Below are 24,223 nucleotides of genomic sequence, written 5' to 3'. Positions count from 1 at the left end.
AGTTTATGATCAATTTGGCATGAGTTTTTGCCTCAGTTTTGACACCAAAATTTTGATCATTTTCAGCTCACTTTTTGATCAGTTTGAGAACCATTTATGGTTACTTTTGGGATCAGTTTTACACCAATATTCGCATTAGTTACTGATCAATTTTTGCAATCAGTTTGTTATCGCATTTGCAGCTGTTTGTGATTAGTTCTCAGATCAGCAAGTGATCAGTCTATGATCACATTATTCTTGGTTTTCAATGGTTGACAGTTGGTTCCATGGCCAGCAGCATGTTAGTAAATGTCATTGATAGTTTCAGCCATGCTTAATGCTGAATTAATGCTTTTCTATGGTTGATATTCACAACAGTTGGGAAACATGAGGTATGGATGCATCCAATAGGTTTCTAGCAACAGTTGTGGACTGTATTTCACATTTATATCATGTTTATCCTAGCTGGAAATTCTCAGCAAGATTTTGGGGCATATAGCATGGTTAGACAACAGTGCCCAATATTGTGACTGTGATGCCTTACAAAAATTTCAATGCATTATGCTTTTCTTTTGGCACAATGCAATACAATTGAGGATGATTGCAAGGATATTAAGGGGAAGGTCTATCATAGGGATGTGAAATTTTAAGATGCTTTAATCTTGTCGATAACATTTGATTAAGTTATTAATCAAATGTGCAAGGTTGTTTAACATATGTGATACACATGGCAGTTATTTCATGGCAATAGGCCAAGGACCCCGAGGATGTAGTGGGTGCCAAAGAAAAAAGTTGTAATAAGTTATGTTTGATAGGTACTAAATGACACCTGGTGTTAGATTTTAGCCTAGACCAATTAATTAGCCACTAATGAAGTAACTAATACCGGTTTAAGAGTAAATAATTGCTCGGGGATACTTGGAAAATATATTGGCCTAACCAATTTAATTATTGGTTGGTCGAATTAATTTTTTGAGAACTAGAATGATTATTAAATTAATTTTAATAATGAATATTTCAAAAATTCATTTAATAAGCTAAATAATGGTAGAAAATGGTATTAAAAGATTGTCACTTGGCAAAACTTGCCCATGTAAGTGGAAAAAACGTTCTTAAGGGCTAGTGGAGTCTATTTCAATCATTGTGAGAGAGGAGGAGGCTATTAGAAAGCAAGGAGATGCTGCGGATGTGATTTTCAGCTACCATGGGCCAATCCTATAACAAGTGACACCAATGTGGAGTCCTCTAGGAGCAAGTCACAGCAGCCCAAGGTCCTTTTGGTGCAAGTAACAGCACATAGGGAAGGTTGTTGCAAAGCTCAACTACAGAGTGACAGAAGTTCGAGGAGTAAGCGTGAGAGCATGACGGCTAAAGAGAGAGAGTGAGAGAGTAGAGTCAAGTATAATTCGATAAGAGTGTACCAACAAAATATGTGTTGGTACACAAAGAATAAAATGTATTTATACTTAGGGCACATAAGGGTACATTCACGTGTACAATGTGCGTGTACTATACGCAGGGGTTAAACCGGGCCTTTATCCCAACAACCTCCCACTTAAAGGTCCGATGTAAACCTCTAACTAACCAACTCCCACTAGTTGTATGCAATGCTCGCGTTGAGCTTTGCTTAGACTTTTAGTGAGAATACCTACAGGGCTATCTTGTGTTCTGATCTTGGTCAATGTGAGTTGACCATCTTCCAAAATCTATCTGATGAAGTGATATCGCAAATCTATATGCTTTGTGCATGAATGATACATGGCATTCTTAGCCAGATACACAGCACTTTGGCTATCACATCCCAAATCTACAATACCCATAGACATGCCGAGATCCTCTACAAGTCTGTTCAATCATATAGCTTCCTTAGAAGCTTCAGTATAGCTGATATGTATTCAGCTTCAGTGGTATTGAGTGCAACAATGTTCTATAACCTGGAGCACCAAGACAAAGCCCCACAAGCAATTGGGAAGACATACCCGCAGGTGGACCTACGAGTGTTCAAGTCACCTGTCATATCTACATCACAATAACCCTACAGATTAAGTGCACCCGGCCCATAGCAAATACACTTTCTTTGTGTACCATTTATGTATCGAAGAATACACTTGACAACCTCCCAATGTATTTTGCCAACATTTGACATAAACTTGCTAACTCCTCCCACTGCATGAGCAATGTCTGGACGAGTAGCAACCATAGCATACATAAGAGAGCCACAAGCTGATACATAAGGGACTCCTTTCATAGCATTTGCTTCCATGTCATCTTTTGGACTCTTGGCTTTGCTAAGCTTAAGGTAAGGAGGTAAGGGTACCCCAAAAGGCTTAGCTTCAGCCATGTTAAATCTGTCTAGTACCTTTTCAATGTACTTTTCTTGAGATAAAAACAGCAATTTCTGCATTCTATCTCTACGAATCCTCATGTCCAAAATATGCTCTACATTCCCCAAATCTTTCATGGAGAAGGTTGATTTCAGCTGATTTTTGAGAGCATCCAAGCTAGTCTTTCTTTTCCCAGCTAGCAACATATCATCCACATACAAAACAAGTATGATGGGGCTGCTATCTGTATCCTTTTTCATGTACAAGCAATGATCTACATGGCTGCGTGTAAACTCATGAGATAGCATAAAAGTGTCAAACTTTTTGTACCACTGCCGTGGTGCTTGCTTCAGCCCATATAGGCTGCGTTTTAGCTTACACATTATCTACTCTTTTCCAGGAACTACAAAGCCCTCAGGTTGTTTCATGTAGATTTCCTCATCAATGTCACCATGCAAGAAAGTTATTTTACATCCATTTGATACAGCTCTAAATCTAAAACAGCAATGAGAGCAAAAAGCACATGTAGAGTGGTCATCTTCACAACAAGTGAAAAGGCCTCTTGGAAGTCAATCCCTTCCTTTTGTGCATACCTTTGGCAACTAGCCTTGCCTTGCACTTGGGTTTCCCATCAACTGTCTTTACTTTGTACACCCATTTGTTTGGAAGTGGCTTCCTTCCCTTGGGCAGAGACACAAGATCCCAACTATCATTTGCATATAGAGATTTAATCTCTTCCTGCATAGCTAGCTCCCACTTACTACTGAACTCACATGACTTGGCCTCTTTGTATATAAGAGGCTCACCCTCATCTGTAAGCATCACATAATGCAAGGAGGGGTCAAACCTATGTGGTTACCTTCTTACGCTCGTAGACCTGCGTACCCAATGATAAACATTTTCAAGAATTGGATCTACATCTGGAGGTATATTATTTTCAACATTTATTGGCTGCTATAAGCCATTTTCAGCATGCTGTTCATGCTGTACAACACCTTCATTTTCATTTCCAACACCTACATTTTCACAATCATCAAGCCTATCTTGCTGTCCATGACCTCCTTCCTTGTGCTCCTATTTGCTGTCCATCATCATCTGGCTCAAAAATAACCGGCTGATCATCAGTTTCAGCCTGTGGTACAGCACCATGAGACTCATTTTCTGAAGTAACAGGTGGCTGCAAGCTCTGAAACTTCACTCTTTTCATATCTTCATTAGAGGCTAAAGTACCTTTTAGCAATTTTGCCTCATTAAACACAACATTATGGCTGCGAATAATTTTTTTGGACTAAGGTAACTACACTCTATAGCCGAATTCACCCTCATCACCATAGCCCATGAAAATACCGTTGGTGGATTTTGGGTCAAGTTTGTTTCTCAGGTCATCCCTAACATGCACAAACACATCACAACCAAATATGCGAAAATGGTCATATGAGGCCGATTTGCTAGACCAAACATCCTCAGGGATGCCATTATTTAAGGACCTGTTTGAAGAGCGGTTGCAAATGTGAACCACGGTTTTGAGTGCCTCTCCCCAAAATTCATGAGGGAGATTAGCAGTGGACAACATGCACCGCACTCTTTCACATTAAGTCCTATTATATCTTTCAGTCACCCCATTTGAATAAGGGTTGTAAGGGGCTGTAAGCTCCCTCTTAATACCATGCAAGTCACAAAAGGACTTGACTTTAGTTGATGTGAACTCTGTGAGAGTGCGCAACGGAAGAAGAACACGAACACAGAGGAGGGGAGAGAGAAAGCAAGGAATGAAGGAAGAAAGTCTGCACTGACTGAGATGAATGCTGAATACACTGAAATGGACGGAGCAGTCCCTGCACACAGCCCGGAGCGTCAGTGAGGGCACCAGAACAGACTGAAAGCAATGGCAGCACCAATGCCGGAGCGGGAGAGGACGGAGAGAGTGCTGAACATGCAGAAGACAATGCTGGGAATGACTGGGGGGCTGCTATATATAGCCCCAGGCCAGAAAACTGGCCGACCTGCCAAATCTGGCCGACTTGGCCAGATCTGGCCGACCTGCCCAGAAATCTGGGCCAACTGCACATGAAAAAGCCCAATGTGGGCTATGTGACTCCCGAAGGCTGAATACAGACAAGAACAGCAACTACTAAGCTGACAAAGCTCCTCTGTCTCCTATCAGACTCTGACAGGAACTCACAACCAGGAGATGACAGACTGAGAATGATAAAAGAGCAGGCTAACACCCCCTCTCAGATCCTGGGAGGGTCTGAAGACCTAAGAACCGCATGTGATGAAGCAAAGAAGCCTGAGGCAAAGGCTTCGTAAAGAGATCAGCTGCATTGGCCGCCGTAGGACAATAGACCACCACCAGCTCCGAATCCACGATCCGCTCTCGAACATAGTGATACTGAACCTCAATGTGCTTCGTGCGAGCATGAAACACCGGGTTCTTTGCCAGAGCAAAAGCACTCTGGTTGTCCACGCGCAGCTCCATAGGTCCGGTCTGGGAAAAGCCAATCTCCGCCAGTAAGCGACAGAGCCAAACTGCCTCCATAGCGGTCGAACATAGGGCCCGATACTCAGCCTCTGTAGAAGAAAGTGCCACAGTAGGCTGCTTCTTGCTGCTCCAAGAGACAGCACCGGATCCAAGGGTGAAAGCATAACCTGTAGTGGATCGTCTCGAATTCACATCACCTGCCCAATCAGAATCACTCCATCCAGAAAGAGTAATCCCTTCTCCATACATGATCCCGAAGGATCGAGCCCCCTGTAAATAGCGAAGAACCCGCAAGGCTGCCTGCCAGTGATCCTGTGTAGGAGTCTTCATAAAAGAAGACAATAAAGCCACCACAAAAGAAATATCCGGCCGAGTGTGCAGTAGCCAGATGAGAGAGCCGACAAGGCACCTGTAACGAGTAGCATCTGTAAGGGGGACTCCATCTGTCAAAAGCTTGGACTCAGGGTCCATGGGGCATGAGATAGGCCGACACGCGACCAGCCCCTCAAGCAACTAGGGCACAAAGTGTGAAGAGGAGGGAAATCTGGAAGTCCCTCCACCATCTTCCTCCTAGAAGCCCGCCGAAGAGAATCGAGGTTCAAATGACCATACCGAGCATGCCAAAGCAGCCCAAGCTCATGGGAAGTCCTCGCAGCCAAGGCTGTGAGCGTATAAAGCCCACCCTCCTGTGTACATGTCCAAAGAGCATCACCTGTAGAAGCATCCTCCACTGTGATTGCATCCTGAGTAAAAATGACTCGGGTACCTAGCTGAGTAAGGCCATGCATAGACAATAGGTTAAAACCCAAATCAGGGACATAGAGAACTTTGGCGGAGGAAGACCGCCTGTCAGAAAACATAGGTAGAGTCCCCACGCCTCGAACAAGGACTGTAGAATTGTCACCAATGGTGACTGTACCCCCTCGGGAACGAAGATCCTAAAGCCAATCCTGGCGGAAGGTCATATGTGAAGATGCTCCACTGTCTACGAGCCAAGGCTTCTCCCGAGTGGTAGAAGCTAGGGCTATATCCTCCTCAACAAAGACATGCACAAACGCAGATTCTCTCGTGGCTGGGGCCGCCTTCGAGTCCTTCTCCTTGGGCTTCAAATGGGGATACTTCTGCCAACACTTCTCCTCGGGATGAGTGCCCTTCCCACAGTGGGGACATTTGGGCTTCTTCTCCTTCGCATCCTTCTTGTCCTCCTCCTTCTTGTCCTTGGCCTTCTCCTTCTTTTGTTTCTTCTTCTTGCCACCACCTGTGCCTGCCGTAAAAGCCTTGGTGGAGCCACTGGCTCCCACCTCTTTGAGTCGCTCATCATGCTCCAAGACTAGCGGGGAAAGCTCCTCCCATAGGAGTGTCTCACGAGTCCTCGAGGTGATGAGGCTGGTATAGAAGACATCATAACGGGGTGATGGCAGCTGAGCCAACAGAATCATCGCCATATCCTCAGACGATATCATGCGACCAAGAGAGGCTAACTCGCCTCGCATATCCTCCATCTTCATGATGTGCTCCTTCATGGAAGAAGAATCATCGAGACTGAGCATCCACAACTTCTTCTCCAAGGAAATCTTGCGGGCAAACGTCTTGTGCTGATACAAAGACGCAAGCTTCTTCCACACTTCCGCCGCGGTTTGTAACCTGTGAACATGTACAAGAACAGAATCATGTAGACTCATAAAAAGAAAGAAACGGGCTCGAGAGTTGAGCCTCTCCCACAAGGCTGCACGGTCCATAGAGGTGCCATTGGACGAATCCGCGGGGGGACGGTCGATGGGCGAAGAAACAAGCTCCCAAAGGTCAAATGTATCGAGGATGCATGCCACCTTGTACGACCAGAGGAAGTAGTTGGAACCATCCAACTTATCTTCCTTCGGAAAGGAAGGGAGAATCGGCATCTGAATGGAGGGAATCAAGGAAGGCATCCGCACATCTGAAGCAGTCTTCACGGAAGATACCTTCACGGTAGATGGAACCCTCTGAGATGCATGGACTGAAGAAGGACGAGTGCGAGGAGGTTCTTCCCGACGTCGAAACTCCTGATAATCCCGCCTCCGCTCAGAGGAATGATGAGAAAGGAGTTCATCCTCTGAGTCGTCAAAGCTTGAAAACTGGTAAGACATCTTCCAATCTGCAAAATACCAAAGAAAATTGTGCCGATGTCGAAGTATGACCAGCAGTTTGGTCACCAACCACCAAGACGCAGGCTGAGAAAGCCTACAAACACCTGGATCTGCAAAACGCAAAGATAACTGATGACGATCACCAGAAAAGAGACCACCAGCACCAGGACACAGCCAGAAAATGAGTCGCCAGCAGGAAATGTGCCGCCAGGAGTGGTAGCGACCAGCGGAACTGCAAAACGCAGGCTGAGGATGTGTCGCCCAGCAGAAGGAGGGACAGCCTGATGGAAAACGCAGGGAAGAAGGGTCGCTGGATGACGTGGCAGCCTCAAAAGACTGCGTTTACAGCAAACGCAGGAAGAAGAGCCTCCTACAGGGGCCGCCTGGGCAGTTGTTGATGAGATGACAGCAGCAGTGAGGTATCTCTCCACGTGGTTATGTCCTCCGTGCCCTCAGTCAGGCGATGATACCATGTGAGAGTGTGCAACGGAAGAAGAACACGAACACAGAGGAGGGGAGAGAGAAAGCAGGGAATGAAGGAAGAAAGTCTGCACTGACTGAGATGAATGCTGAATACACTGAAATGGACGGAGCAGTCCCTGCACGCAGCCCGGAGCGTCAGTGAGGGCACCAGAACAAACTGAAAGCAATGCCAGCACCAATGCTGGAGCGGGAGAGGACGGAGAGAGTGCTGAACCTGCAGAAGACAATGCTGGGAATGACTGGGGGGCTGCTATATATAGCCCCAGGCCAGAAAACTGGCCGACCTGCCAAATCTGGCCGACTTGGCCAGATCTGGCCGACCTGCCCAGAAATCTGGGCCGACTGCACATGAAAAAGCCCAGTGTGGGCTATGTGACTCCCGAAGGCTGAATACAGACAAGAACAGCAACTACTAAGCTGACAGAGCTCCTCTGTCTCCTGTCAGACTCTGACAGGAGCTCACAACCAGGAAATGACAGACTGAGAATGATAAAAGAGCAGGCTAACAAACTCACCCCTATTATCAGTTCTCAAGTATTTCAACTTTTTACCTGTCTGAGTGGTCACAAATGCATTTTAAAAACAGCAAACACTTCACTTTTCTTTTTCAACAAGTATAACCAAATCTTCTTGAAACAGTCATCAATAAAGGAGATAAAATATACAGCACCACCCAACAATTTCACGAGCATATTACATACACCAGAATGCACCAAGTCCAAGACATTGGACTTACGAGAAACGCCAGAGTAAAAGGAATTTTTTATTAGCTTTCCAAACTGACACTCATTACGAAAGTCAAGTTTAGAGCCTTTTCCGTCAACCCTCTTCAGAGAGCTCAGGACATCAAGTCCTTTTTGGCTCATATGGCCTAATCTCTTATGCCATAACTCTAAGTGGCTGCAAATTTCAGCAACTGCCAGAAACTTGCCATTCATGCTTTACAGTGCAAACAATACAAAGTACCCTTCTTGGTTCCTTTTGCAATCGACATGAAACCCTTTTTCACTTTCCATAAACCACCACCAAACAGTGTGGTGTAGCCATGCAAGTCAAGCTGACCAACAGATAGTAAACTCTTTTAATGCCAGGCACATATCTGACATCTTTCAACACAAGCTCTTGACCATTTTTTTAAGACAAGTGTACAGTGTCAGTCCCATAAATGCTACAAGCATGGTTATTTCCAAGATACACCTTTCCTTACATGGAAAGAAGCATCAAAGTCTACAATCCAAGTCTAAGTGACACCATCATCAACTGACAAGAGTGCATCAATCACATCAGCCTTTGTGATCTGCATATCATGCATATGACATACAAGGGCATCATAATCAACTGCATATAATACATCAACCTCTATATCTAAAAGCTCCTCTATGACTACACTAGAGGCCACATTGGCCTTTTCTTTGCCTTTGGTAGCCTCAGATGCATCTGTCTTATCTTCCTTCTTCTTTTTATCTCTTGCATTCTTCTTTCTCTCTTATTCCTTCTTGTAATACTTGCAATCAGGTTTCTTGTGGCCCTTCTAACCACAATGATAGCAAGTAATGTCACTCTTTTCCTTTCCTTTGCTCTTGCTTCTATTTCTCTGTCCTGCATTTGCATTTTTCTTTTCAGCCCTGCCTCTTACATTATAAGCCGAGTTGCTGCCTTCTCCACTAGACTTACGTCTAATTTCTTCATTCAAGATAGAACCCCTCACTCCATCATATGAGAGATTGGGGTTATAGCTTAGTGAAACCACCAAGGTCTCCCAAGAGTCAAGTAGTGTCATGATCAAGAAGATTGCCCTCAACTTATCACCAAAGTTCAAATTTGTATCTTTGAGCATATTCACCAACTTGTGCATTAAATGCACCTGATTAATAGGTGCGGTGATCTCATAAGTGGTTTTCAGCTTTTCCCATATTGCATAACTTGTATCTAAACCCTTAATGTATGTCAAAATGTCATTAGTGACACCCATCTTTATGTAAGCCACAGCCTTTTATTTACTCTGGCCCAATCTGCATCAGACATTAGTGCGGGTTTATCTTCTTGCAAGCATCCTCACAATCCTTTAGAAACAAAATGCCCTGCATACGGTCTTTCCAAAGGTCAAAGCCATGACCATCAAACCGTTTGATTTCCATCAAACTCTTGATGTCTGAACTAGAAGAAGTTGCAGCCATTTTATCACGAACACAAGAGTAAATGCACTAAACTGCAGAAGCACAAGCTGAACCAGCAAAATACATTGTTGTTCTTTCTCAACCAGAAATAAATTTCTGCTGTTTGTACCAAAACCAGCCACCACACAGGCAAAAATGCAGAAATTTACCGAATTCTGCACAAAACCCCAAATTTTCAAGTCCAAAATTGCATAAATGTCAGCCAATCTGACCTAGCTGAGCAAAATTTTGCCAATACACGAAAAGCCCCAAATTTTTGGAATCCAATGTCAAGAAATTTTTCTCAAAGGAGCAAAAATCTGAATAATTTGGCAAAATCCCTAAATTAATTGAAGTTACCACACGCAATGTCTGCAATTCTTGACTTCAAAATCACTAACGGGCATAAGCCATGTCAAATCTTGGAGAAACCCCAATTTTTCGGACCAAATTTGCACAGATTTGTGACCTGTGCCTCCAGCACGTGAACTCCTGCCAAGAGTAAGTGATGGCTGAAAGGATTTAAGGGAAGATTTGATTTTAAAAAAACTTTACGTGACCTGACGTGGATCCATTGACCCATCAGGCAAGTCACGTGGCCTGTCTGCCGACAACTGGCCGTCACAGTCCGACGCCACGTCGACTGCTACCTAGTCCCTTCCACGTGCCACTGCCCGTCTGGCGGCGACTACTACTTAGCACCCCCCCCCCCCCCCGGCGCATGCGCTTGCTGAACCCGTCGCAAACAGTCCTTTTGGTTGTTAGCCTACCTGAAGCTTGCCCCCGCAGGCTGCGTATTTGTCGCCTGAGCTATTCACATACGACTGTAAGCTATGTATCTTCTGTTAGTTGTCAGTCGGCTGCACATCAAGGAACGTGTAGAACCTCGCTCTAATACCAGTTGTTGTAAAGCACAGCTACAAAGTGACAAAAGTTCGAGGAGGAGTGAGCATGAGAGCATGACGGCTGAAGAGAGAGTGTGAGAGAGCAGAGTCAAGTACGATTCGATAAGAGTGTACCAACAAAAAATGTGTTGATACACAAAGAATAAAATGTATTTATACTTGGGGTACGTAAGGGTACATTCACATGTACAATGTGCGTGTACTATACACAGGGGTTAAACTGGGCCTTTATCCCAACAAGGGCAACAGTCTTTCTTGTGGTCCTAAGCTGTAGGTGACAACTTCCATGGCTATTTCAGCAAGGTAGCAACAGTTTTTCAACATTTCTCGCAATGAAACTTTGAAATTTCTCCCTTTATAGTATTCCCTCTCATCCCCAACCGTCTTTGAAGTAATCTCGGCATTTTCCAGTAGTTTAAGCCATCAAAGGAAGGGATTTCAATAAGTCTCTGTTATAAACCCTAATTTACAGCAGATATCAGGATTTTGGCAGATGCCTTGGGATGTGTGTTAAGAATTGAGAGCCTAAGACTTGACTTCCAGTGGCTAAATTTGAGGAATTTCAAGGAGATTCAAGAGGCCAACCAGCCCATATCAAATTTGGGGCTGAATTTGTCTTTCAAGGAGTAGAGTAAGGGTCAATCCCCAAGCACAAAGATTCATAATGTCTTCCATGTGAGTCAATTGAAGCCCTTCATTGGATCATCAATGGATTATGTTGAGGAGCTACAAATTGGTTTGGAGGCTTACTAATCAGTTTTAACAGCAAGAGGCACTTCAATTAGCGGAGGAGATCAAAGGATACCTGTTGTACTCCAACCATTTGTAATACAAGTTAAAGAAATACCGCGAGGGGGGTCACTTTAGTGCCAGCAGGCTGTCCAATAACCAAGATTAAAGTGGCAGAGTATGCATTTTTAGTTTATGTGGATTTTATGCTGCTTGTATTTAGTACTTAATGTTATTTACCGCCCTATCCAAAGAGAAAGCCTAGTTTCATGGTTCTATTCCCGAGATACCACTCAATCCCTTGATTTGGCAGGCTAGAGGTACCTCATTGAATGTCAAAAACTTTCCTTTAGCGCTGAAATTGTATTCAATGGAGCATTACAACAAAAATGTCTTTAGATAGTGAGATGGGATCAAGCAAAGATCATGTCTCTCAATTTGAAAATTCACAAAGTGTTGGGAAAAATGCAATGCCTAATATTGGACAAGGCACGCACCATGGACAGCAAGCTGATAATATTGGTTTAGACCACAATGTCGGCCCTCCTAGGCCTTTAAAAGCTGATGACCAGCAAAAGCAAGAGGAATTTGATGACCATTTTAAAGATCAACTGATAACAATAGCTAAAATGTTTGTGTAATTGGAAAATTATCCTCAGTTAATATGCTTTTTAAACCCTTTAAGGACAGCAGCAAAGGCAAGAAGAGCAAATCGTCTTCAAAAGCTTCGAGACAGCAAGATGCACCAAAGGAAGAGCCAACACAGTAGCATGATGTTCCAAATGTGGATAGTAAGTATAAGCAAATGATGCCAGTGGGGTAGTTGATGCATATCCAAGGCCAACTTGGAAGTGCCAATCCAAAGCTTTTTGGACAACAAGGCATGCATGCAATGATGGGATAGCCATGATACTTTGATAGTGGCACTAGTTTCCATGCTATGGTGGATCAGGGACCACATATAGGAATGTATGACATAACTCCTTATCATATGTAGCAAACAATGCATGGTGTGCAAGGTCCAATGTGTCCGGGTATGGCTGGTAATATGCATTACCCCATGTATAGCATTGTTGGCATGATGCTGGGGCGCAAAGTGGCAAGTTTGGCAATGCAAATATGCAATCCACTATCTTTGGGACCCATGGTGATAATGTTGGTCATGCAAATGCTTCGTATAGTGTTGGTCATGAGGAAAACTGCAGCTAATAATGTATGAAAAAATGATATTTAAAGCATTGCGAAATGCTTCAAATTTGTCACAAGAAAGAGCTTTGGTAAAGATGTCTGCCACATTACTAGTGGTAGGACAATAGACAAGGCTGATATCTCCTGCATTTAGCTTCTCTCTAACAAAGTGATAGTGAATCTCTATGCATTTCGTGCGTGCATGAAACACTGGGTCCCGTGCCACTACAATGACACTCTGACTGTCAGTAAACAAAGGAGTAGGCTCCATGATAGATACATCTAAATCAGTCAACAAACATCTCAACCATACACATTCAATTGTGATAATGAAAGCTGGCTTGAATTCGACTTCACATAACGATGTGACAACAGTGGATTGTTTCTTGCTAGAGCCATCTCCATGAGTGACTGATTCTTCCTCTCTACAACTCCATTCTGCTGTGGAGTATAAGCGGTAGTGTATTGCCGGACAATGTCTTTCTAGTTCAAAAATTTATTCAACATGGGAGACGTGTATTCCCCCCCCTTGGTCCAAATTTTCAGCAAGTGCTACAAAAGCCAAAAATGCATCATACACTTCTGACTTTTTCACCAAAGAGTAGGCCCAGCAAAAATGAGTAAAGTCATCAATGAAAGTGACAAAATAGTAACAGCCACCCAATAACTTTGTCTACATAGGGCAACATACATCCAAATACACAATCTCTAATCTGGTAGTTGCTCTAAAAGAAACATCACGAGGAAATGGAAAACGATGCATTATTTCCAAAATGCATTCCTCACATATATGCTCTGGAGGTCTCTCCAAAAGAGGTAAGCCATCAAGGATCTGTATACGCTACATAAGCATCAAGCTACAATAGTTAACATGCCCCATGCGAGCATGTCAAAACTCTGCCTGTGACAAAGCAAGAGTGAGAGTGGACGTTAGATAGACCAACTGATAAATTGAATAAGCATCTAACTCATTTAGTCCATGACATAAAGTGCCAGTCAAAATCAAAGTCATATGTTCTTTACCTCTGGCCATACATCTCTCATCATCAAATGTGACTTGTAAACCACACTTTGCCAAAGAAGAAATACACAACAAATTCTTCTTCATGCCTGGCACAAATAATGCATCCTACAAACAAAAAATAGAGCCATCAATAGTTGTTAATACAATCTCCCCAATACCACTAACAAAGGTATGATGCATTATTGGCATATTATACAGCCTTGTCAACAAGAGCTGCAATAGCGGAGGAAAACAAATCCTTACGGAATGTAATATGTCTAGAAGCACCATTGTCAAAGAACCATGTGCTCACATTCTCAATACAGCTAAATGCTCTATCATCCCAAGAAGAGTCATAACTGCAAGTGTAGAAACAATAGTCATGGTCTACAACAAAAGACGCAAACTTAGTATAGCAATAGAAGGTGCATTAAAAACAGACATCCCTAACTCCTCCTTGGCTATCCACTTTCTACATTCTATGATGTAGTGACCTAGCTTCTTGCAATAGTGATACTTGCCCTTCCTAGCTTGCATGCCCCTTGTTTCTTGCTACTCTATGAAGTACCTCAAGTCCTAGAGCTCTGCGGAGCATTTTTAGCTTGGCTGCCCTTGCCCTTTTGCCTTGCCATAAAAGCTTGCTCAGAGGCTATAACATCCATCCCACTATTCTTTCTTGTTTGCTCTTCCTTTAAGAGCAAACTAACCAACTAAAGGAAAGTAAGTGGCTGTGGGGAAATCCTCATGGTGAGATTCAAGGCCGTATGAAAGGCCAAATACATATACGAGGGTGGCAATGAATTCAAAGTGGTAGAGATCAATTGCGCATCTCAATAATACTCATCTACATTCATAAGCTATTCACGCAAGTCCTGAATTTTATTGAGATGATCCTACATAGAATCACCTTCATCCATCTTCATGGTCTCAAGCTCTTTCTTCAAGAAAGAGATGCTTGTCTCATTGTTTCCAACAAACATCTGCTCTAGGGTCAGCCATGCTTCTCGTGAAGAAGTTGCAGACCAAATGTGGGGGAATGATAGACCATTGAACTACCAATGCAATCAACAACAATGCCTAAGCATCCCATGTGTCCCATGCCTCTTGTGCTACTGAACTCTGGGAAAGTGGCTCAGCTGGAGCGGGCTGAACAGGCTGAGTGGGCTGAGTGGCTCTTTGTCCACGTCCTCCTGGAAGAGGTGTAGCAGGAGCCACAACTCCAAGACAAACTTCTTAATCACTGACATAATCCCAAAGATTCTTTGCAATCAGCACATTTTTCATCATAAAAGACCATAGAGAATAGTTATTGCCATCCAATCTATCCTCCTTGGACGCATATGTGAATATATCACCTCCCTAATTGGCCATGGTAAATGTCACTAATCAAAGAGCACAAGAGCAATAGTTCAAGCTAGACTAACTTGGAAATCTGAGAATTTACAGAAATTACAACAAGCACCTTGCTGTAATTAGCAAATCTAATCACACTTTGTCAAAAATTAATTGATGCACATGCTGTCCAAGGTACTAACAGTGCTCAGCAGCACAAAAAATGCAAAAGCCCCGAAATTTCTTGTCCCAAAATGCACAAATTCAATCTATTACAAACTCTCATTGATATACATTTGCCAATCTCTGAGTTGACATCAAAAGCCCCAAATTTCTAATTCAAAACTCACAAATTATTTGCAATAAATGTTGTCCCAGACACTTGCAGAAATAGAGATATGTTGTTCGGGCAAAAGCCCCTTCCAGTAGATCAAATCTAAATTGAAAATTTGATCATTTGAAAAAAAAATCCCTTTTTTTACCTTTGATTCAGGTGGTGCAAAAGGCGGACTTGGCAGGAGAGGAGTAGAGCATACATGGCTGAGCTGGCAGCTCTGTCTGCGCAAGTAGTCTACAGCTGGACAGGGGCTGAAATGGCGGACCAAGGCTAGTGGGCCCCTATGGTGGCAGTGCAGAGGATTGCTACAGGCGTAGTCAAAACCGGAGGCAGGCTGGCTCAGGTGGCAGGCTAGTGGCGAACAGGGCTAGCATGGGTGGCATAGGCAGTGGGACTGCTTAGAGGCAATGCTGGCAATTGGCGACTGCTGGCGGCTGACCTGCCACTGCAGATGGTGGACTGAAGACAGCCGGTGGCGGTGTTCTACAAAGCAGAAATTAGAGCTTTGAGAGCTACCTTGGCATGCATGCTCAAAATTGAGGGCCTAAGACTTGAATTCTATTAGTTGAAATTGAGAAATTTCATGAAGATTCAAGAAGCCAAGTAGCAAATATCAAATTTGGGGCTGAATTTGTCTTTCAACGAGCCGAGTGAAGGCCAATCTCCAAGCAAACCAAGGGGCAAATTGGTTTGGAGACTTGCTAGTCAGTTTTGACAGCAATAGACACTTGGATTAGATGGGGACGTCAGAGGAGCCGTGTTGTACTCCATCCATTTGCAATCAAAGTTAATGAAATACAGCAAGGGGTGCCAATCTTGGGGCCAACAAGCTGTCCAATGTCTAAGATTAAAGTGTAAAGTGTACATTTTCAGTTTATGTGAATTTTATGCTTGCTATGATTAGTGCTTAACCAGGTTTTTTACAGCCCTATCCGAGGAGAAAGGCTGATTATAGCTGAAACAATCTGCTACTCAGAAAAACCAGGGGGTGCACTTCGAGCTTTATCCATGGGCTGATCTACCAAGATACTCTTGCAAGCTGGGCATTCTACTGCAAAGTGACCCAATTGACCACAAGAGAAATAGTGGCCAACAAAAGTATCCCATTTGAGCCAAAACCAAAGAGGCCTCATACCATTGCAATTGAGGCACAACCAATTAGGCCTCTTTCTAGCTGTGTCCCATAGCATGCACAAGCGATTTCTATTGGTTGCATTCAAATTGGGGGGCACCAACACACAACCCACTGCAATCATAGCATCCTTACGAAGGGCCCACTAAACTGCCGAGTAACACTCAACTTCCACCCATACCAAATATGCTTGCTCGAGCAAACATTGGAAGTCCGCCATGGGATGCCACAAAACAATTGCACTAATTGTTTCTCAAATAAGAGGGGCAGCTAGGCGAGAAGAAAATATTGTTTTAAAGGAGAATGAAGCACAACCTCATAGAAACCACGCAAACCAGCAAAAATCTTCCCCACATAATCAGCTTCAAGAAGAGATGTTAGCCGTTGACGGATCCGGTCAAGAACACGTATCCGGCCAATGAAGAAGAGAATGACACTTTACTCATGGGAAGCAAAAAATGAACAAAGAACCTCCTGAGTGTTTAACTATGTATCCAAAATCTTCCTTCTCCCATATAGGAATCACTCAATGATTGTGCTCAACATACTCCTCCAACAGGAAATTGGCAAACTCAAGCAATGGTTCCCAATTTGACTATTGCGAATCCTATGTAGGAACACTATGGGCAATCAGCCTGGTTAGGAGCCTCATAGACGCAGGAAATTGTTCATTTAGAAACTTGCTGTGTTTGACAGATGGCTGATCCTCAAGAGAGACCAGAGCCATCTCATCAATGCAAGGCGCAATCTCTTCTTCCAAGTAGCTTCTTCCAGGGCCATGTCCGGACCCAAAACATCACAAGTCTGATCCATCTTAGTCATCTTCAAACCTTCCATCCACATCAACAGCTCATGGTGTCTACAGAGGGGATATGAAGAAATGCTCTAAACACACAAAACACAAAACCAATGGTCAACAAAGCACAAATTAATAAATGCAGAACACAGTTAGGGTTAGGGTAACTCAAAGATAGTGAACACAATGAATAATGAAGTGAATGACTACTGAATATACAATGCTCATGCAGCAAACACACTACGTAGTGAATATTGAACCTCGAACTCTCGTATCTTTGGGATCAAGACAGAGGTTATAAGGGAGAGAGTGTGAGTACTCTGACCAGATCTTGAAATGCAACAAGGCAGCCTCCATGTGTCGAACAACAATAAACGCAGCCAGAGAGGCTAGATTTAATACAAACAAGCAGTGAGGAGAGAGAGACAAAAAATAAAGGTATTTGAGAAGAGAGAAAATTTGAGCAACTGCTAGAAACACTGAATGATTGTGCAAGAAGTGCAGGTGATAGCTAGAGGAGAGAGAAACTCCGTAAAAGTAAGGTTTTGGATAATGATGACAATGTCTGACTAATGGTGACAACTCCAGATGATGATGTCAACAACAAAAAACACAATGTTCTAAGTGCAAATGACAACTCCAAGGTACCAAGCGACAACTCCGGATAATGATATCAACAACAAATGCAATGTTCTAAGTGCAGGTGATAACTCCAAGGTACCAAGTGACAACTCCTAGATACAGGTGGCAACTCAAAGATGGAGATGAACGCTAGAATCAGGTGCCAAATGGTAGCAAATAGCAATAGGAAACTCTGACCGCGATGTCCCTCGCGAATGGTTGCAGACGGCAGAGTCATGACTCTTGAGACTTGCAAAAACGAGATTCAAAGAGAGTAGTGGGCTACATGCCTATTCATTAAAAAAATTGCATACAAAAATTAGGATTTTGCACATGGGACATAGTAACTCTCTAGAATCACGTTTCTCTTCAAAATAATAAGGTTTATTTATTAATTAAGCATATTTTAGGGCTATTTAAGTTGAGCTAATGCATTTCCCACCCCAAAGCAGCCAGGGCATCGAGCAAAGGGTACGTGTCGGCTGCCCAGTGACCTACCATGACTATAGAGGCAATGGTTATCTTACCAAGAGAGTCCAAGTGATCTCCCCATAGAGACCAAGCTATCAGACCAAGGATACTTGTCAGCTGCACAGGGGCCGACCAAGTCCTACAAAGGCGGATGGAATCAACAATGGACTTTTGGGGGTTTTTTTTTGTTTGGTTTTTTTAGGGCTACACTTTAGGTTGTCACAAGATTTAGCATTAAGTGAGGGTTTCAAATCAATGTTCGTCCCATTGAGTCACATTGTCCAAAGTACAGGAAATAAGTATGGATAGCCCTACTATCTTCATAAAACAGGTAAAAGAATCCCACACTACTAGGATAAGTGCCTAGGGATTACCTAAGAATGTGTATGTATGCCAAGCAAATGGAGAATATGTGGAGAGACAAGCAATACAATGTGGAAGCAAGCAAGTCAAGAAAAGCAAGCATACAAGCATAAGGAAAATTTATCTTTAAAGGTTGACATGTGCAATGCCACAAGTATGGTGGATCCGGAGTTAGCCACTCCCAAAGGTAATCGAAAAAGGATAAATCTGCAAAGATATATATTTACATAAACACAATGCTAATGCATGGGGTAATGCAAAGGAATATGCAAGTTTTCATGCTCATATAAAATGTGATGTAACCGTGCCACTTGGACCATGCCCTCGCAAGAAAATTGTTCACTTGCCCAAGCACCCTTTTACAATCATATCATTCTAACAATGCGGATGAAGTTATGAATGTTCATAGTGTACAATACAAAGTAAATAAATGTCTGAGAGCGAAAAACTGTAAGCATCATCATTGTCACTATCAAGAGAAGAAAACCGTCCCTTCTCAAAGTGGAAGGGAAACTGTAGACCACCTCCTCTCACCATCGAACGGTGGAAGGAGAAGTAAACACCCCCTCTATCCCCAAAATGTCAATAGGGATCGGAAAAAAGAGTAGCGTCCAAAGAAGAAAAGCAAGATACATGTTTAGCGGAAAACCTGTGAAATAAAAAGTCTCCAAGGTGGTCTCTAAAGAGACAATGACGAATCCTAGAAAAGAAGTGCCACCAAAAGATACAACCATAGAGAGAAGTGCTGAATGATCCAAGGCTTTGCTAGGTGGTAGATCCTATAGAAGCAAATGTCAACATGCAAAAACGAAGCAAAAATAACTACATAAGATCATAAAACATACAAACCTCAACTTCAATGTTAAGTGCAAGTGAGTACTACGGACAAATATGAATGGGACTCTAACTACCAAAAGATAGACAAGTTGAGATTGTAAGAAAGTAAAAGGAGAAATATGCAATGAAAAGAGAAAACAAACTAGAGCGTGCTCTACAAGGATCAAGTGATGTGTAGGTGAGAAGTGTAAAGGAATCACATTCAACATCGTAGAGATTTGAACTAAAGGAAGGCACCACAATGTGTTGTGGCCAAATGGTCTCTAGGGAAAGTGGGCTTGAGTGCTTCTAGCTACGAAATCGAAGGAGATGACAACTCAAAACACAGAGGGGATGCATCAAGTCGGTCCCTCAAGAGAGGCAACACATGCCTAAGGATAACTGAAGTCCACAATAGTAGGATGGGCAGACATTTCTAACAACCCCTCAAGTGAAGAGGGAGCAAAAGAACTAGTTGTTGTGTGAGCAATGGATCTACCTTGGTATCTTAACTGTGGAGGGGGGGGAGGGGGGCGGCGTCAAGGGTGCCCACACCAAATGGACTCAAGACACGTGTCTTGGGCAACTTGTCCTTAGCCTTTAAACGATACTTGTCGTCAAAGTGACCAATCTTTTCACAATGGACAATACCGATTTTTCTTTGGTACATTCTGCCACCCCGGTTTGAGTTTTGACAAGAAAGTTCCTTATGACTCACAAGCTTGATTTGGATTTGGATGTTGATTGGAAGGTCGATTTTCCTTGCCCTTCCCTTGCTGCCCCTTCTAAGAAGATGCAACAAAGGCCCCCTTTATAGAGGATATTCCATAAAACTGATCAAACAGCCGAGTATAACGCAAGAGCTAACACTCAAATTCATAGAACATCGGCATTTAAGGCTATGAGATCCCATGTTGTACAAAATGGAAATATTTCCACGGTAGCTTATTAAGGAATAATGTAAGCTTATCATCAAGGGAATTAGGGACCCTAGTGGTTGAGAACTCAAAGAGTAAACGTCGATACTCAACCGGCTTAACTTTCAAGTCATCCTTATCAGTGATGGTGAAGTTTTGAAGCTCATGATTTAAGTTGATGTGATGAGTCCGATCCTACATCCATACCAATCAACGAGATGGGCCCAACACTTAGAGGCAAGGTCATAGTGTTGGGGCTACAAGTGAAATTCAAGGAGGAGACCTTGCATCAAATTGACAATAGCTATGGCATTTCTACTTTTCCAAGATTGACAAACCTCATATGGATACCAGCAGGAGCCAAGCTGAGATTCATGTCCGAGAACAAGTTCCCACAAACCTTGGGAATCTAATACATGCCTCATCAAATTGGATCAAGTGGTAAAGCACACAACCTTGCACACACAGCCACTCTCAGTCCTGCTCATGATATTCTCAGTCTTGTACATCATTTTCTCAACCTTGTCCACCATTTTCTCAGCCTTGCTCACCATTTTCTGCATATCTTAAAAAATCATAAAAACCTAATTTTTTAAATTTGGAGTTTTTGAAAAGTTTTGTAATTTTCCATCCATCTTGCTCAACTCATCCCCAATTTCAAAGAAGTTTTCAATTCCTCACACTCCATGCCAAGAAATTTAGGAATTTTCAACCAACTTTTCCAATTTCTAAAATTTCTCAAAATTTCTTGGGCCTTTTGCCTAATTCGAGCTCTTGTACGAAACTCCATCAAAGTTACTAACATTGCGTAATTTCTTCAACATTGGTGCGAGAAATTTTGGCTTTTCAAATTTTTGGGCCACACATCCCAAGGTAAAGTCCAATCGCTGGTTGCTGTCTACACGCATACTGATTAGTAGAGGAGATCAAAGGATCTAAGTTGTACTCCATCCGATGGGGCAGCCATGATACCTTGGTGGTGGCACTAGTTTCCATGCTATAGTGGGTTAAGGACCGCATACAAAGATATATGGCACAACTCCTTATGGTATGCAGCAACCAATGCGCAGTGTGCGCCCAATGTATCCCGATATGGTTGGTAATATGTATTACCCCATGTATGGCAATGTTGGCATGATATTGGGGCACAAAGTAGCAAGTTTGGCAACGCATATATGCAGCCCATTGTGTTTGGGACTCATGGCATTGATATTGGTCATGCAAATACTCTGTATAGTGTTGGCATAGAGGCAAGAAACGCTCGTTCCGACACTCAGGAACAGACTAGCGCATTCCGGAAGGATTGAACCTACGAAACATTGGCGGAATGTTCCAACCCGTTCCCTGCCCCATTCCAACCCGTTCCTTGACTATTCCCTATTTGGAATAGCCGTTCCAACATAGCATATATTTTTTTTTAATAAAAAAGTTAAAACGTACATTTTCCCTACCATTGCGCATTCGCCCTAATCTCTTGCCTGTAATCTCTCGCTTGTCATCCGCCGTCAGCCTGCGCTTGTCTCTCACCCATGATCTCCCACCTGTCGTCCGTCCACATGTCAACGCTGAAGGTGCAGCATACTACAAGTCGCGACCATCTCTCTCTCTCTCTCTCTCTCTCTCTCTCTCTCTCTCTCTCTCTCTCTCACACACACACACACACACATACATTGCCAAGCCCTGTGGGCTGTCACGAGTTGGTGCGGAGTGGAAGTTTACACGTGACTTGGCACATCATCAACAATCAATTTCAGCTTGTCTAAATTCCAAGGTATCTACTAAACATGCACACTGCTTTCAATTTTATTTAAATGTTGAGAAATTTGTGTAAATTCTATCAATGTTGGGGCTTTATGGACAAATTTTACGCATATGGAGCAATTTGGGACCCGAAATGCCCCCTTATTGATTGCCCCAAATTGCTCCCAATGTCACAAATTGGACGATTACCCCAAATCGCCCCAATTATCCCAAATTCAAAGTATTTACAATTGAGGCCTGAATTGCCCCCAAATCTGGGGCATTAGAGATCTGAAATTGCCCTCACATTTGGGGTATTTTAGATCAGTCTTTGGTCCAATTTAGGGGGGATTCAGCAGGGATTTGCCCCAATTTAAAGCATCCATGATTCAGGCTGCAATCTCCCCCAAATTTGGGGCATTTTGCATCAGTTGTTGCCCTTGAATTTGGGGTTTTCTCAACAGTCATTACCCTAAATTTGGGAGCTCAAAATGCCACGAAATTTTAGGCATTTTCAGCAAGGGAATGCAGGCTGCAATGCCCCAAATTTGTGGAATTTTCAGTAAAAGGAATGCAGGCTGAAGTAGCACCAAAGTTCGGTATTTTTAGCAAACATTTAACACATGCATGTTGAAATTTTGGCTGCAAATTTCTGCAATTTCATTGAGCTTTACTAATTATTTGTCACTTTTATATAGATGGCAGAATTGACATCTATGGGATCTTCATCATCCTCAGCAAGTACTTCGTCAACAATTGGACGAAGTTGAAGCACTACTTGGTCATGGTGGGATGAGGTAGATGCAAGGGTGCCTTTGAGAGGTGGAGGGGCTCGCCCTTGGAAATGCAAACTTTGCTCTTATGCTCGCACTAGTGGAGCCGATAAAGTGAGAGCCCATCTTCTACATGAGGAGGGGAAAGAGGTACATTTTTGCACCAATGTATCAATTGAGAAAAGAAAGGAGTTACTTGACCGCATAGTCACTTCTATGGGAAATTCAGATGCTAGGAAGACACCAAACATAGCAATGGATCCAACAACATGGACTCCGAGGCCAGCAGGGCATGGTGCTTCATGCAAAAGACCACCAGGATTAGTGGCTACAAAGCCTTCTCGTGGGGCCATCAGTGGCAACAGGTCGTGGTGTTAGATAAAGTTCATTGCACACTTCATGGGAACCAAAGAAAAAGAGGAAATAGATGTAGCAATGGCACGCTTTTTCTACCATGACCATATTGCATTCAAATCAAATAGGTCACCTTATTTTTTAAATATGGTGACAAAGATTTTGCATAGTACAAGCATTCGCAATCAACAGGTAAGAAATGGAGTGACATTATAGCAGATGGATGGAGTGACACACGCCATAGGTCCATACATGGTGTTGTCGCATATTCTAATGGGGATGTATATTTCATTGGTAGTCATGATGCTTCAGAGACTGGAAAGAGTGCAGATGTATTGGCATCCGAGTGGTGCAAGGCAGTGCAAGCTGTTGGGGCAGAAAATATAGTGCAACTTGTGCCAGATGGTGAACCTACAAACACGGCAACAGGAAACATTTTAATGACAATGTATCCACATATCACCTTCAATCCATGCATGGTGCATTGCTTGAATAACTTGTTGAAGGATATTGGGGGCCCACCATGGATTGCATCCCTTGTTGCAAAAGGCAACAAGATTGTCACATTTATATGTAAACATTAGTACTTGCATATTGAGTTCCGCAAAAGAAATGATAAAGAACTTCTCCAATACTTGGAAACACGATTTGCATAAAACTTTCTTATGCTTGATCAATTGCACTATTGCAAAGATGCAATTAGGGAGTTATTTGCTAGTGATGAGTACAAAGATTGGACTGGGGCTGCCACTGGTATTGCTCTGTTATGTAATGCATATGTCTTTCATAGAGATTTTTGGGATGAGGTGAATTGCACCAACTAAATGGTTGATCCTATCATGCATATGTTGAGGCTTGTAGATGATATAGATCCATGCGTTAGGAAGATCTATGAAGGTATGGATTGCATGATTGAGAAGTTGGAGAATTTGAAACCCAATGCAAATAGGTATGAGTAGATCAAGGAGTTATGCATTAGCAGATGGAATGAATATGACTCTCTTATACATGTTGTTGTCATGAGGACATGTATTTTTGAAACCTCACTTAAAATGTGGATTAACTTTTAATCACATGGTTAAATAAATGTTGCACATGCCAGGTGCAATTGGGGTTAGAGTAAATTTACAAGCTTGAGACCCGAGGAAATCATGAAATGTCAAAGTGAAAAGTTGCTATAAGTTATGTCGCACAGG

At 42.9% G+C, this 24,223-nt stretch overlaps 1 protein-coding gene and 1 long non-coding RNA gene across 4 annotated transcripts in view; both read right to left on the bottom strand.

Moving 5' to 3' along the window:
- Nucleotides 1-24,223, bottom strand: part of LOC148015677 (Ubiquitin-like superfamily protein) — a 112,723-nt gene that overhangs the window by 46,598 nt on the left and 41,902 nt on the right. The window lies entirely within an intron of this gene.
- LOC148015678 (uncharacterized) lies at nt 13,157-13,712 on the bottom strand. The gene is made up of 3 exons (XR_015688423.1): nt 13,640-13,712; nt 13,396-13,501; nt 13,157-13,273 (listed from the first exon to the last, which is right to left on the bottom strand). It is a non-coding gene; the product is annotated as an uncharacterized LOC148015678 (long non-coding RNA).

Source organism: Lygodium microphyllum, chromosome 24, assembly GCF_053477565.2.
Source record: "Lygodium microphyllum isolate KBCC chromosome 24, Lygodium_microphyllum_v1.1.10, whole genome shotgun sequence".
Classification (NCBI taxonomy): domain Eukaryota; kingdom Viridiplantae; phylum Streptophyta; class Polypodiopsida; order Schizaeales; family Lygodiaceae; genus Lygodium; species Lygodium microphyllum.
Note: the sequence above shows the minus strand (reverse complement) of the source record. Positions and strands in the feature narration are given on the sequence as shown.